Source organism: Micropterus salmoides, unplaced genomic scaffold, assembly GCF_014851395.1.
Source record: "Micropterus salmoides isolate LMB-PRFRI ecotype aquatic unplaced genomic scaffold, ASM1485139v1 Ms_hic_scaffold_1595, whole genome shotgun sequence".
Lineage (NCBI taxonomy): Eukaryota > Metazoa > Chordata > Actinopteri > Centrarchiformes > Centrarchidae > Micropterus > Micropterus salmoides.
In genome coordinates, this window is record NW_024040702.1 from 1,294 (window position 1) to 17,252 (window position 15,959).

Consider the following 15,959-nt stretch of genomic DNA (forward strand, 5'->3'; position numbering starts at 1 on the left):
ACTGATGCCTGTGAGCCTCAGGCACCAATCCACAGGCACACAGGATTGCAGCTTTAACAGTGTCATACAGTAGGCTGTCCTGTAGAGTAGTGGTACTCAAACTGGGGCATAGAGTCACTGCGGGGATGCGCGGAGGACTAGGGGAAAACCATGGAGTGGAACTAAGTTGAATGAAAATTATTTATGTAGGGAAATCAAATTTAAAAAAAAACAAGAATCTGCTGATGCTATCGCGGTGACCTCAATTATTACTTTTATTTCAATCAAATTCTACTTGGCTCCTTTGCACTAATGAAATGTACTGACTGATATCAAACCAATTGGGATGTAGACCAGCGGAAATGCAGGCCGTGCTTGATGACGCAGAGGATGGACCCTCTACCCAGAAGTCAAAGCCCTGAGCAAAGTGAAAAAGCCCAAAGTCCACCCCATAGGGACATACCATTTAACGCAAAAAACACTGCTCCCGAACTGCCTGAAAACAGCTCAATTGTAGTGCAGCCTTTACTTTCGTAACCCATCTGCTCCACTATGTAACACGCATAGTAATGCTCGCCTAGCGGCTAGTGTGGCACGCCCTCAAAAACACTGGTGGAGAAAACACTCTGCTGCAGCGCACACAGGAACAAGACGTCCGCCCGCTTTCCCCACTCCCCACACTCCCTACCGCGCAGAGTGCACAATTAAAACGTTACGTATGAAGGATAAACTGCATTACAAATGAATAGCTTACCACTCTGAAACGTCTTGCTCCAGTCTAGGTTGCGAAGCTGCTTCGAGTTGTTCTGCCTGTGTTTCGGGATCACGTACGGCTGAACCGAAGCCATGTGGTTACCAAAGCGGGTTTTGGATCACACTACCTTGCTCCTCAGGACCGCCCTACTCTGCTTTGATAACAGTAGTCCTTACCTAGGTACTGCGCATGTGCAACTCCCAACAACGATCTTACGGAAGTGAGATGCCTCACTCGGTAGCTAAAACGGAGCGTTCAGTTTCCAGGGGTGAAAAGTGATGCTGCAGCAATGTGCAGTACGACAAAAAGACGGTGTTTTTGAAAATGAAACCATGTAAACCTATTCCGGTACCACCCCTAAATACAAATATGAACCGGAAAATGAGCATAATATGAGCTCTTTAATACTGAGAGAAGAGCCCAAAGAGAAATGTTTCTGCCCAGTTTCGAACTGGGGACTTTCGCGTGTTAGGCGAACGTGATAACCACTACACTACAGAAACAGCTGACAGCAGGCGCCACACAAACTCACGCCTTGCCGCGTCCGTTTCTCACGGCCGGCTAGAGGAATCATCATGGGTGTTACACAGTTTCAGCATATTGATGTGACAGACCACGTGTTTTCTGGCATCCTATTAGGGGTACTGATTACATCGTCTGTCTTGCCACACTGTTGACGCTCATCGTACGGACCGGAAAAACCCAGCAGAGAGAGCAGAACTGGGAATAGGCCACGGAGCCAACGCTTTGTCTGCAACTTGGACATGTCCGACAACAGGCGAATGATGGGGCTAGCGTTCCATTTCAGGTTGGGAACTAGTAAGCGCCTCCCTTGTGAAAAATCGGCCACGATGCAAACGCTCCCGGAATTAGCTTATATGGTCCAGCACGGGGAGTCCACGGAGATAAGCAAATTCCTCAACTTTACAAGCAGTAGGCCTACACCTTTTGTCAAATAAGCTTTCCCTGTCCCTAGCAAACTCTACACAGGTTTGGGTCAATCTTTTCTTGTGGCCTCTTAACTGATGCCTGTGAGCCTCAGGCACCAATCCACAGGCACACAGGATTGCAGCTTTAACAGTGTCATACAGTAGGCTGTCCTGTAGAGTAGTGGTACTCAAACTGGGGCATAGAGTCACTGCAGGGATGCGCGGAGGACTAGGGGAAAACCATGGAGTGGAACTAAGTTGAATGAAAATTATTTATGTAGGGAAATCAAATTTAAAAAAAAACAAGAATCTGCTGATGCTATCGCGGTGACCTCAATTATTACTTTTATTTCAATCAAATTCTACTTGGCTCCTTTTGCACTAATGAAATGTACTGACTGATATCAAACCAATTGGGATGTAGACCAGCGGAATGCAGGCCGTGCTTGATGACGCAGAGGATGGACCCTCTACCCAGAAGTCAAAGCCCTGAGCAAAGTGAAAAAGCCCAAAGTCCACCCCATAGGGACATACCATTTAACGCAAAAACACTGCTCCCGAACTGCCTGAAACAGCTCAATTGTAGTGCAGCCTTTACTTTCGTAACCCATCTGCTCCACTATGTAACACGCATAGTAATGCTCGCCTAGCGGCTAGTGTGGCACGCCCTCAAAAACACTGGTGGAGAAACACACTCTGCTGCAGCGCACACAGGAACAAGACGTCCGCCCGCTTTCCCCACTCAGCCCCACACTCCCTACCGCGCAGAGTGCACAATTAAAACGTTACGTATGAAGGATAAACTGCATTACAAATGAATAGCTTACCACTCTGAAACGTCTTGCTCCAGTCTAGGTTGCGAAGCTGCTTCGAGTTGTTCTGCCTGTGTTTCGGGATCACGTACGGCTGAACCGAAGCCATGTGGTTACCAAAGCGGCTTTGTTTTGGATCACACTACCTTGCTCCTCAGGACCGCCCTACTCTGCTTCTGATTAACCAGTAGTCCTTACCTAGGTACTGCGCATGTGCAACTCCCAACAACGATCTTACGGAAGTGAGATGCCTCACTCGGTAGCTAAAACGGAGCGTTCAGTTTCCAGGGGTGAAAAGTGATGCTGCAGCAATGTGCAGTACGACAAAAAGACGGTGTTTTTGAAAATGAAACCATGTAAACCTATTCCGGTACCACCCCTAAATACAAATATGAACCGGAAAATGAGCATAATATGAGCTCTTTAATACTGAGAGAAGAGCCCAAAGAGAAATGTTTCTGCCCAGTTTCGAACTGGGAAGCTTTCGCGTGTTAGGCGAACGTGATAACCACTACACTACAGAAACAGCTGACAGCAGGCGCCACACAAACTCACGCCTTGCCGCGTCCGTTTCTCACGGCCAGGCTAGAGGAATCATCATGGGTGTTACACAGTTTCAGCATATTGATGTGACAGACCACGTGTTTTCTGGCATCCTATTAGGGGTACTGATTACATCGTCTGTCTTGCCACACTGTTGACGCTCATCGTACGGACCGGAAAAACCCAGCAGAGAGAGCAGAACTGGGAATAGGCCACGGAGCCAACGCTTTGTCTGCAACTTGGACATGTCCGACAACAGGCGAATGATGGGGCTAGCGTTCCATTTCAGGTTGGGAACTAGTAAGCGCCTCCCTTGTGAAAAATCGGCCACGATGCAAACGCTCCCGGAATTAGCTTATATGGTCCAGCACGGGGAGTCCACGGAGATAAGCAAATTCCTCAACTTTACAAGCAGTAGGCCTACACCTTTTGTCAAATAAGCTTTCCCTGTCCCTAGCAAACTCTACACAGGTTTGGGTCAATCTTTTCTTGTGGCCTCTTAACTGATGCCTGTGAGCCTCAGGCACCAATCCACAGGCACACAGGATTGCAGCTTTAACAGTGTCATACAGTAGGCTGTCCTGTAGAGTAGTGGTACTCAAACTGGGGCATAGAGTCACTGCAGGGGATGCGCGGAGGACTAGGGGAAAACCATGGAGTGGAACTAAGTTGAATGAAAATTATTTATGTAGGGAAATCAAATTTAAAAAAAAACAAGAATCTGCTGATGCTATCGCGGTGACCTCAATTATTACTTTTATTTCAATCAAATTCTACTTGGCTCCTTTTGCACTAATGAAATGTACTGACTGATATCAAACCAATTGGGATGTAGACCAGCGGAAATGCAGGCCGTGCTTGATGACGCAGAGGATGGACCCTCTACCCAGAAGTCAAAGCCCTGAGCAAAGTGAAAAAGCCCAAAGTCCACCCCATAGGGACATACCATTTAACGCAAAAACACTGCTCCCGAACTGCCTGAAAACAGCTCAATTGTAGTGCAGCCTTTACTTTCGTAACCCATCTGCTCCACTATGTAACACGCATAGTAATGCTCGCCTAGCGGCTAGTGTGGCACGCCCTCAAAAACACTGGTGGAGAAACACACTCTGCTGCAGCGCACACAGGAACAAGACGTCCGCCCGCTTTCCCCACTCAGCCCCACACTCCCTACCGCGCAGAGTGCACAATTAAAACGTTACGTATGAAGGATAAACTGCATTACAAATGAATAGCTTACCACTCTGAAACGTCTTGCTCCAGTCTAGGTTGCGAAGCTGCTTCGAGTTGTTCTGCCTGTGTTTCGGGATCACGTACGGCTGAACCGAAGCCATGTGGTTACCAAAGCGGCTTTGTTTTGGATCACACTACCTTGCTCCTCAGGACCCGCCCTACTCTGCTTCTGATTAACTAGTAGTCCTTACCTAGGTACTGCGCATGTGCAACTCCCAACAACGATCTTACGGAAGTGAGATGCCTCACTCGGTAGCTAAAACGGAGCGTTCAGTTTCCAGGGGTGAAAAGTGATGCTGCAGCAATGTGCAGTACGACAAAAAGACGGTGTTTTTGAAAATGAAACCATGTAAACCTATTCCGGTACCACCCCTAAATACAAATATGAACCGGAAAATGAGCATAATATGAGCTCTTTAATACTGAGAGAAGAGCCCAAAGAGAAATGTTTCTGCCCAGTTTCGAACTGGGGACTTTCGCGTGTTAGGCGAACGTGATAACCACTACACTACAGAAACAGCTGACAGCAGGCGCCACACAAACTCACGCCTTGCCGCGTCCGTTTCTCACGGCCGGGCTAGAGGAATCATCATGGGTGTTACACAGTTTCAGCATATTGATGTGACAGACCACGTGTTTTCTGGCATCCTATTAGGGGTACTGATTACATCGTCTGTCTTGCCACACTGTTGACGCTCATCGTACGGACCGGAAAAACCCAGCAGAGAGAGCAGAACTGGGAATAGGCCACGGAGCCAACGCTTTGTCTGCAACTTGGACATGTCCGACAACAGGCGAATGATGGGGCTAGCGTTCCATTTCAGGTTGGGAACTAGTAAGCGCCTCCCTTGTGAAAAATCGGCCACGATGCAAACGCTCCCGGAATTAGCTTATATGGTCCAGCACGGGGAGTCCACGGAGATAAGCAAATTCCTCAACTTTACAAGCAGTAGGCCTACACCTTTTGTCAAATAAGCTTTCCCTGTCCCTAGCAAACTCTACACAGGTTTGGGTCAATCTTTTCTTGTGGCCTCTTAACTGATGCCTGTGAGCCTCAGGCACCAATCCACAGGCACACAGGATTGCAGCTTTAACAGTGTCATACAGTAGGCTGTCCTGTAGAGTAGTGGTACTCAAACTGGGGCATAGAGTCACTGCAGGGGATGCGCGGAGGACTAGGGGAAAACCATGGAGTGGAACTAAGTTGAATGAAAATTATTTATGTAGGGAAATCAAATTTAAAAAAAAACAAGAATCTGCTGATGCTATCGCGGTGACCTCAATTATTACTTTTATTTCAATCAAATTCTACTTGGCTCCTTTTGCACTAATGAAATGTACTGACTGATATCAAACCAATTGGGATGTAGACCAGCGGAATGCAGGCCGTGCTTGATGACGCAGAGGATGGACCCTCTACCCAGAAGTCAAAGCCCTGAGCAAAGTGAAAAAGCCCAAAGTCCACCCCATAGGGACATACCATTTAACGCAAAAAACACTGCTCCCGAACTGCCTGAAAACAGCTCAATTGTAGTGCAGCCTTTACTTTCGTAACCCATCTGCTCCACTATGTAACACGCATAGTAATGCTCGCCTAGCGGCTAGTGTGGCACGCCCTCAAAAACACTGGTGGAGAAACACACTCTGCTGCAGCGCACACAGGAACAAGACGTCCGCCCGCTTTCCCCACTCAGCCCCACACTCCCTACCGCGCAGAGTGCACAATTAAAACGTTACGTATGAAGGATAAACTGCATTACAAATGAATAGCTTACCACTCTGAAACGTCTTGCTCCAGTCTAGGTTGCGAAGCTGCTTCGAGTTGTTCTGCCTGTGTTTCGGGATCACGTACGGCTGAACCGAAGCCATGTGGTTACCAAAGCGGCTTTGTTTTGGATCACACTACCTTGCTCCTCAGGACCGCCCTACTCTGCTTCTGATTAACCAGTAGTCCTTACCTAGGTACTGCGCATGTGCAACTCCCAACAACGATCTTACGGAAGTGAGATGCCTCACTCGGTAGCTAAAACGGAGCGTTCAGTTTCCAGGGGTGAAAAGTGATGCTGCAGCAATGTGCAGTACGACAAAAAGACGGTGTTTTTGAAAATGAAACCATGTAAACCTATTCCGGTACCACCCCTAAATACAAATATGAACCGGAAAATGAGCATAATATGAGCTCTTTAATACTGAGAGAAGAGCCCAAAGAGAAATGTTTCTGCCCAGTTTCGAACTGGGGAGCTTTCGCGTGTTAGGCGAACGTGATAACCACTACACTACAGAAACAGCTGACAGCAGGCGCCACACAAACTCACGCCTTGCCGCGTCCGTTTCTCACGGCCAGGCTAGAGGAATCATCATGGGTGTTACACAGTTTCAGCATATTGATGTGACAGACCACGTGTTTTCTGGCATCCTATTAGGGGTACTGATTACATCGTCTGTCTTGCCACACTGTTGACGCTCATCGTACGGACCGGAAAAACCCAGCAGAGAGAGCAGAACTGGGAATAGGCCACGGAGCCAACGCTTTGTCTGCAACTTGGACATGTCCGACAACAGGCGAATGATGGGGCTAGCGTTCCATTTCAGGTTGGGAACTAGTAAGCGCCTCCCTTGTGAAAAATCGGCCACGATGCAAACGCTCCCGGAATTAGCTTATATGGTCCAGCACGGGGAGTCCACGGAGATAAGCAAATTCCTCAACTTTACAAGCAGTAGGCCTACACCTTTTGTCAAATAAGCTTTCCCTGTCCCTAGCAAACTCTACACAGGTTTGGGTCAATCTTTTCTTGTGGCCTCTTAACTGATGCCTGTGAGCCTCAGGCACCAATCCACAGGCACACAGGATTGCAGCTTTAACAGTGTCATACAGTAGGCTGTCCTGTAGAGTAGTGGTACTCAAACTGGGGCATAGAGTCACTGCAGGGGATGCGCGGAGGACTAGGGGAAAACCATGGAGTGGAACTAAGTTGAATGAAAATTATTTATGTAGGGAAATCAAATTTAAAAAAAAACAAGAATCTGCTGATGCTATCGCGGTGACCTCAATTATTACTTTTATTTCAATCAAATTCTACTTGGCTCCTTTTGCACTAATGAAATGTACTGACTGATATCAAACCAATTGGGATGTAGACCAGCGGAATGCAGGCCGTGCTTGATGACGCAGAGGATGGACCCTCTACCCAGAAGTCAAAGCCCTGAGCAAAGTGAAAAAGCCCAAAGTCCACCCCATAGGGACATACCATTTAACGCAAAAACACTGCTCCCGAACTGCCTGAAAACAGCTCAATTGTAGTGCAGCCTTTACTTTCGTAACCCATCTGCTCCACTATGTAACACGCATAGTAATGCTCGCCTAGCGGCTAGTGTGGCACGCCCTCAAAAACACTGGTGGAGAAACACACTCTGCTGCAGCGCACACAGGAACAAGACGTCCGCCCGCTTTCCCCACTCAGCCCCACACTCCCTACCGCGCAGAGTGCACAATTAAAACGTTACGTATGAAGGATAAACTGCATTACAAATGAATAGCTTACCACTCTGAAACGTCTTGCTCCAGTCTAGGTTGCGAAGCTGCTTCGAGTTGTTCTGCCTGTGTTTCGGGATCACGTACGGCTGAACCGAAGCCATGTGGTTACCAAAGCGGCTTTGTTTTGGATCACACTACCTTGCTCCTCAGGACCGCCCTACTCTGCTTCTGATTAACAGTAGTCCTTACCTAGGTACTGCGCATGTGCAACTCCCAACAACGATCTTACGGAAGTGAGATGCCTCACTCGGTAGCTAAAACGGAGCGTTCAGTTTCCAGGGGTGAAAAGTGATGCTGCAGCAATGTGCAGTACGACAAAAAGACGGTGTTTTTGAAAATGAAACCATGTAAACCTATTCCGGTACCACCCCTAAATACAAATATGAACCGGAAAATGAGCATAATATGAGCTCTTTAATACTGAGAGAAGAGCCCAAAGAGAAATGTTTCTGCCCAGTTTCGAACTGGGGACCTTTCGCGTGTTAGGCGAACGTGATAACCACTACACTACAGAAACAGCTGACAGCAGGCGCCACACAAACTCACGCCTTGCCGCGTCCGTTTCTCACGGCCGGGCTAGAGGAATCATCATGGGTGTTACACAGTTTCAGCATATTGATGTGACAGACCACGTGTTTTCTGGCATCCTATTAGGGGTACTGATTACATCGTCTGTCTTGCCACACTGTTGACGCTCATCGTACGGACCGGAAAAACCCAGCAGAGAGAGCAGAACTGGGAATAGGCCACGGAGCCAACGCTTTGTCTGCAACTTGGACATGTCCGACAACAGGCGAATGATGGGGCTAGCGTTCCATTTCAGGTTGGGAACTAGTAAGCGCCTCCCTTGTGAAAAATCGGCCACGATGCAAACGCTCCCGGAATTAGCTTATATGGTCCAGCACGGGGAGTCCACGGAGATAAGCAAATTCCTCAACTTTACAAGCAGTAGGCCTACACCTTTTGTCAAATAAGCTTTCCCTGTCCCTAGCAAACTCTACACAGGTTTGGGTCAATCTTTTCTTGTGGCCTCTTAACTGATGCCTGTGAGCCTCAGGCACCAATCCACAGGCACACAGGATTGCAGCTTTAACAGTGTCATACAGTAGGCTGTCCTGTAGAGTAGTGGTACTCAAACTGGGGCATAGAGTCACTGCAGGGGATGCGCGGAGGACTAGGGGAAAACCATGGAGTGGAACTAAGTTGAATGAAAATTATTTATGTAGGGAAATCAAATTTAAAAAAAAACAAGAATCTGCTGATGCTATCGCGGTGACCTCAATTATTACTTTTATTTCAATCAAATTCTACTTGGCTCCTTTTGCACTAATGAAATGTACTGACTGATATCAAACCAATTGGGATGTAGACCAGCGGAAATGCAGGCCGTGCTTGATGACGCAGAGGATGGACCCTCTACCCAGAAGTCAAAGCCCTGAGCAAAGTGAAAAAGCCCAAAGTCCACCCCATAGGGACATACCATTTAACGCAAAAAACACTGCTCCCGAACTGCCTGAAAACAGCTCAATTGTAGTGCAGCCTTTACTTTCGTAACCCATCTGCTCCACTATGTAACACGCATAGTAATGCTCGCCTAGCGGCTAGTGTGGCACGCCCTCAAAAACACTGGTGGAGAAACACACTCTGCTGCAGCGCACACAGGAACAAGACGTCCGCCCGCTTTCCCCACTCAGCCCCACACTCCCTACCGCGCAGAGTGCACAATTAAAACGTTACGTATGAAGGATAAACTGCATTACAAATGAATAGCTTACCACTCTGAAACGTCTTGCTCCAGTCTAGGTTGCGAAGCTGCTTCGAGTTGTTCTGCCTGTGTTTCGGGATCACGTACGGCTGAACCGAAGCCATGTGGTTACCAAAGCGGCTTTGTTTTGGATCACACTACCTTGCTCCTCAGGACCCGCCCTACTCTGCTTCTGATTAACCAGTAGTCCTTACCTAGGTACTGCGCATGTGCAACTCCCAACAACGATCTTACGGAAGTGAGATGCCTCACTCGGTAGCTAAAACGGAGCGTTCAGTTTCCAGGGGTGAAAAGTGATGCTGCAGCAATGTGCAGTACGACAAAAAGACGGTGTTTTTGAAAATGAAACCATGTAAACCTATTCCGGTACCACCCCTAAATACAAATATGAACCGGAAAATGAGCATAATATGAGCTCTTTAATACTGAGAGAAGAGCCCAAAGAGAAATGTTTCTGCCCAGTTTCGAACTGGGGACCTTTCGCGTGTTAGGCGAACGTGATAACCACTACACTACAGAAACAGCTGACAGCAGGCGCCACACAAACTCACGCCTTGCCGCGTCCGTTTCTCACGGCCGGCTAGAGGAATCATCATGGGTGTTACACAGTTTCAGCATATTGATGTGACAGACCACGTGTTTTCTGGCATCCTATTAGGGGTACTGATTACATCGTCTGTCTTGCCACACTGTTGACGCTCATCGTACGGACCGGAAAAACCCAGCAGAGAGAGCAGAACTGGGAATAGGCCACGGAGCCAACGCTTTGTCTGCAACTTGGACATGTCCGACAACAGGCGAATGATGGGGCTAGCGTTCCATTTCAGGTTGGGAACTAGTAAGCGCCTCCCTTGTGAAAAATCGGCCACGATGCAAACGCTCCCGGAATTAGCTTATATGGTCCAGCACGGGGAGTCCACGGAGATAAGCAAATTCCTCAACTTTACAAGCAGTAGGCCTACACCTTTTGTCAAATAAGCTTTCCCTGTCCCTAGCAAACTCTACACAGGTTTGGGTCAATCTTTTCTTGTGGCCTCTTAACTGATGCCTGTGAGCCTCAGGCACCAATCCACAGGCACACAGGATTGCAGCTTTAACAGTGTCATACAGTAGGCTGTCCTGTAGAGTAGTGGTACTCAAACTGGGGCATAGAGTCACTGCAGGGGATGCGCGGAGGACTAGGGGAAAACCATGGAGTGGAACTAAGTTGAATGAAAATTATTTATGTAGGGAAATCAAATTTAAAAAAAAACAAGAATCTGCTGATGCTATCGCGGTGACCTCAATTATTACTTTTATTTCAATCAAATTCTACTTGGCTCCTTTTGCACTAATGAAATGTACTGACTGATATCAAACCAATTGGGATGTAGACCAGCGGAAATGCAGGCCGTGCTTGATGACGCAGAGGATGGACCCTCTACCCAGAAGTCAAAGCCCTGAGCAAAGTGAAAAAGCCCAAAGTCCACCCCATAGGGACATACCATTTAACGCAAAAAACACTGCTCCCGAACTGCCTGAAAACAGCTCAATTGTAGTGCAGCCTTTACTTTCGTAACCCATCTGCTCCACTATGTAACACGCATAGTAATGCTCGCCTAGCGGCTAGTGTGGCACGCCCTCAAAAACACTGGTGGAGAAACACACTCTGCTGCAGCGCACACAGGAACAAGACGTCCGCCCGCTTTCCCCACTCAGCCCCACACTCCCTACCGCGCAGAGTGCACAATTAAAACGTTACGTATGAAGGATAAACTGCATTACAAATGAATAGCTTACCACTCTGAAACGTCTTGCTCCAGTCTAGGTTGCGAAGCTGCTTCGAGTTGTTCTGCCTGTGTTTCGGGATCACGTACGGCTGAACCGAAGCCATGTGGTTACCAAAGCGGCTTTGTTTTGGATCACACTACCTTGCTCCTCAGGACCCGCCCTACTCTGCTTCTGATTAACCAGTAGTCCTTACCTAGGTACTGCGCATGTGCAACTCCCAACAACGATCTTACGGAAGTGAGATGCCTCACTCGGTAGCTAAAACGGAGCGTTCAGTTTCCAGGGGTGAAAAGTGATGCTGCAGCAATGTGCAGTACGACAAAAAGACGGTGTTTTTGAAAATGAAACCATGTAAACCTATTCCGGTACCACCCCTAAATACAAATATGAACCGGAAAATGAGCATAATATGAGCTCTTTAATACTGAGAGAAGAGCCCAAAGAGAAATGTTTCTGCCCAGTTTCGAACTGGGGACCTTTCGCGTGTTAGGCGAACGTGATAACCACTACACTACAGAAACAGCTGACAGCAGGCGCCACACAAACTCACGCCTTGCCGCGTCCGTTTCTCACGGCCGGGCTAGAGGAATCATCATGGGTGTTACACAGTTTCAGCATATTGATGTGACAGACCACGTGTTTTCTGGCATCCTATTAGGGGTACTGATTACATCGTCTGTCTTGCCACACTGTTGACGCTCATCGTACGGACCGGAAAAACCCAGCAGAGAGAGCAGAACTGGGAATAGGCCACGGAGCCAACGCTTTGTCTGCAACTTGGACATGTCCGACAACAGGCGAATGATGGGGCTAGCGTTCCATTTCAGGTTGGGAACTAGTAAGCGCCTCCCTTGTGAAAAATCGGCCACGATGCAAACGCTCCCGGAATTAGCTTATATGGTCCAGCACGGGGAGTCCACGGAGATAAGCAAATTCCTCAACTTTACAAGCAGTAGGCCTACACCTTTTGTCAAATAAGCTTTCCCTGTCCCTAGCAAACTCTACACAGGTTTGGGTCAATCTTTTCTTGTGGCCTCTTAACTGATGCCTGTGAGCCTCAGGCACCAATCCACAGGCACACAGGATTGCAGCTTTAACAGTGTCATACAGTAGGCTGTCCTGTAGAGTAGTGGTACTCAAACTGGGGCATAGAGTCACTGCAGGGGATGCGCGGAGGACTAGGGGAAAACCATGGAGTGGAACTAAGTTGAATGAAAATTATTTATGTAGGGAAATCAAATTTAAAAAAAAACAAGAATCTGCTGATGCTATCGCGGTGACCTCAATTATTACTTTTATTTCAATCAAATTCTACTTGGCTCCTTTTGCACTAATGAAATGTACTGACTGATATCAAACCAATTGGGATGTAGACCAGCGGAAATGCAGGCCGTGCTTGATGACGCAGAGGATGGACCCTCTACCCAGAAGTCAAAGCCCTGAGCAAAGTGAAAAAGCCCAAAGTCCACCCCATAGGGACATACCATTTAACGCAAAAAACACTGCTCCCGAACTGCCTGAAAACAGCTCAATTGTAGTGCAGCCTTTACTTTCGTAACCCATCTGCTCCACTATGTAACACGCATAGTAATGCTCGCCTAGCGGCTAGTGTGGCACGCCCTCAAAAACACTGGTGGAGAAACACACTCTGCTGCAGCGCACACAGGAACAAGACGTCCGCCCGCTTTCCCCACTCAGCCCCACACTCCCTACCGCGCAGAGTGCACAATTAAAACGTTACGTATGAAGGATAAACTGCATTACAAATGAATAGCTTACCACTCTGAAACGTCTTGCTCCAGTCTAGGTTGCGAAGCTGCTTCGAGTTGTTCTGCCTGTGTTTCGGGATCACGTACGGCTGAACCGAAGCCATGTGGTTACCAAAGCGGCTTTGTTTTGGATCACACTACCTTGCTCCTCAGGACCCGCCCTACTCTGCTTCTGATTAACCAGTAGTCCTTACCTAGGTACTGCGCATGTGCAACTCCCAACAACGATCTTACGGAAGTGAGATGCCTCACTCGGTAGCTAAAACGGAGCGTTCAGTTTCCAGGGGTGAAAAGTGATGCTGCAGCAATGTGCAGTACGACAAAAAGACGGTGTTTTTGAAAATGAAACCATGTAAACCTATTCCGGTACCACCCCTAAATACAAATATGAACCGGAAAATGAGCATAATATGAGCTCTTTAATACTGAGAGAAGAGCCCAAAGAGAAATGTTTCTGCCCAGTTTCGAACTGGGGACCTTTCGCGTGTTAGGCGAACGTGATAACCACTACACTACAGAAACAGCTGACAGCAGGCGCCACACAAACTCACGCCTTGCCGCGTCCGTTTCTCACGGCCGGGCTAGAGGAATCATCATGGGTGTTACACAGTTTCAGCATATTGATGTGACAGACCACGTGTTTTCTGGCATCCTATTAGGGGTACTGATTACATCGTCTGTCTTGCCACACTGTTGACGCTCATCGTACGGACCGGAAAAACCCAGCAGAGAGAGCAGAACTGGGAATAGGCCACGGAGCCAACGCTTTGTCTGCAACTTGGACATGTCCGACAACAGGCGAATGATGGGGCTAGCGTTCCATTTCAGGTTGGGAACTAGTAAGCGCCTCCCTTGTGAAAAATCGGCCACGATGCAAACGCTCCCGGAATTAGCTTATATGGTCCAGCACGGGGAGTCCACGGAGATAAGCAAATTCCTCAACTTTACAAGCAGTAGGCCTACACCTTTTGTCAAATAAGCTTTCCCTGTCCCTAGCAAACTCTACACAGGTTTGGGTCAATCTTTTCTTGTGGCCTCTTAACTGATGCCTGTGAGCCTCAGGCACCAATCCACAGGCACACAGGATTGCAGCTTTAACAGTGTCATACAGTAGGCTGTCCTGTAGAGTAGTGGTACTCAAACTGGGGCATAGAGTCACTGCAGGGGATGCGCGGAGGACTAGGGGAAAACCATGGAGTGGAACTAAGTTGAATGAAAATTATTTATGTAGGGAAATCAAATTTAAAAAAAAACAAGAATCTGCTGATGCTATCGCGGTGACCTCAATTATTACTTTTATTTCAATCAAATTCTACTTGGCTCCTTTTGCACTAATGAAATGTACTGACTGATATCAAACCAATTGGGATGTAGACCAGCGGAAATGCAGGCCGTGCTTGATGACGCAGAGGATGGACCCTCTACCCAGAAGTCAAAGCCCTGAGCAAAGTGAAAAAGCCCAAAGTCCACCCCATAGGGACATACCATTTAACGCAAAAACACTGCTCCCGAACTGCCTGAAAACAGCTCAATTGTAGTGCAGCCTTTACTTTCGTAACCCATCTGCTCCACTATGTAACACGCATAGTAATGCTCGCCTAGCGGCTAGTGTGGCACGCCCTCAAAAACACTGGTGGAGAAACACACTCTGCTGCAGCGCACACAGGAACAAGACGTCCGCCCGCTTTCCCCACTCAGCCCCACACTCCCTACCGCGCAGAGTGCACAATTAAAACGTTACGTATGAAGGATAAACTGCATTACAAATGAATAGCTTACCACTCTGAAACGTCTTGCTCCAGTCTAGGTTGCGAAGCTGCTTCGAGTTGTTCTGCCTGTGTTTCGGGATCACGTACGGCTGAACCGAAGCCATGTGGTTACCAAAGCGGCTTTGTTTTGGATCACACTACCTTGCTCCTCAGGACCCGCCCTACTCTGCTTCTGATTAACCAGTAGTCCTTACCTAGGTACTGCGCATGTGCAACTCCCAACAACGATCTTACGGAAGTGAGATGCCTCACTCGGTAGCTAAAACGGAGCGTTCAGTTTCCAGGGGTGAAAAGTGATGCTGCAGCAATGTGCAGTACGACAAAAAGACGGTGTTTTTGAAAATGAAACCATGTAAACCTATTCCGGTACCACCCCTAAATACAAATATGAACCGGAAAATGAGCATAATATGAGCTCTTTAATACTGAGAGAAGAGCCCAAAGAGAAATGTTTCTGCCCAGTTTCGAACTGGGGACCTTTCGCGTGTTAGGCGAACGTGATAACCACTACACTACAGAAACAGCTGACAGCAGGCGCCACACAAACTCACGCCTTGCCGCGTCCGTTTCTCACGGCCGGGCTAGAGGAATCATCATGGGTGTTACACAGTTTCAGCATATTGATGTGACAGACCACGTGTTTTCTGGCATCCTATTAGGGGTACTGATTACATCGTCTGTCTTGCCACACTGTTGACGCTCATCGTACGGACCGGAAAAACCCAGCAGAGAGAGCAGAACTGGGAATAGGCCACGGAGCCAACGCTTTGTCTGCAACTTGGACATGTCCGACAACAGGCGAATGATGGGGCTAGCGTTCCATTTCAGGTTGGGAACTAGTAAGCGCCTCCCTTGTGAAAAATCGGCCACGATGCAAACGCTCCCGGAATTAGCTTATATGGTCCAGCACGGGGAGTCCACGGAGATAAGCAAATTCCTCAACTTTACAAGCAGTAGGCCTACACCTTTTGTCAAATAAGCTTTCCCTGTCCCTAGCAAACTCTACACAGGTTTGGGTCAATCTTTTCTTGTGGCCTCTTAACTGATGCCTGTGAGCCTCAGGCACCAATCCACAGGCACACAGGATTGCAGCTTTAACAG

At 48.0% G+C, this 15,959-nt stretch overlaps 9 non-coding genes across 9 annotated transcripts; all 9 read right to left on the reverse strand.

Moving 5' to 3' along the window:
- Positions 1–1,164: 1,164 nt before the first annotated feature.
- trnav-aac lies at positions 1,165–1,236 on the reverse strand. Its single transcript has one exon. It is a non-coding gene; the product is annotated as a tRNA-Val (tRNA).
- Positions 1,237–2,927: 1,691 nt separating this feature from the next.
- trnav-aac lies at positions 2,928–3,000 on the reverse strand. Its single transcript has one exon. It is a non-coding gene; the product is annotated as a tRNA-Val (tRNA).
- A 1,696-nt stretch (positions 3,001–4,696) lies between these two features.
- Positions 4,697–4,768, reverse strand: trnav-aac. The gene has a single exon. It is a non-coding gene; the product is annotated as a tRNA-Val (tRNA).
- Positions 4,769–6,463: 1,695 nt separating this feature from the next.
- On the reverse strand, positions 6,464–6,536 carry trnav-aac. Its single transcript has one exon. It is a non-coding gene; the product is annotated as a tRNA-Val (tRNA).
- A 1,693-nt stretch (positions 6,537–8,229) lies between these two features.
- Positions 8,230–8,302, reverse strand: trnav-aac. Its single transcript has one exon. It is a non-coding gene; the product is annotated as a tRNA-Val (tRNA).
- A 1,697-nt stretch (positions 8,303–9,999) lies between these two features.
- Positions 10,000–10,072, reverse strand: trnav-aac. Its single transcript has one exon. It is a non-coding gene; the product is annotated as a tRNA-Val (tRNA).
- A 1,696-nt stretch (positions 10,073–11,768) lies between these two features.
- On the reverse strand, positions 11,769–11,841 carry trnav-aac. The gene has a single exon. It is a non-coding gene; the product is annotated as a tRNA-Val (tRNA).
- A 1,697-nt stretch (positions 11,842–13,538) lies between these two features.
- Positions 13,539–13,611, reverse strand: trnav-aac. The gene has a single exon. It is a non-coding gene; the product is annotated as a tRNA-Val (tRNA).
- A 1,696-nt stretch (positions 13,612–15,307) lies between these two features.
- On the reverse strand, positions 15,308–15,380 carry trnav-aac. Its single transcript has one exon. It is a non-coding gene; the product is annotated as a tRNA-Val (tRNA).
- Positions 15,381–15,959: the final 579 nt, after the last annotated feature.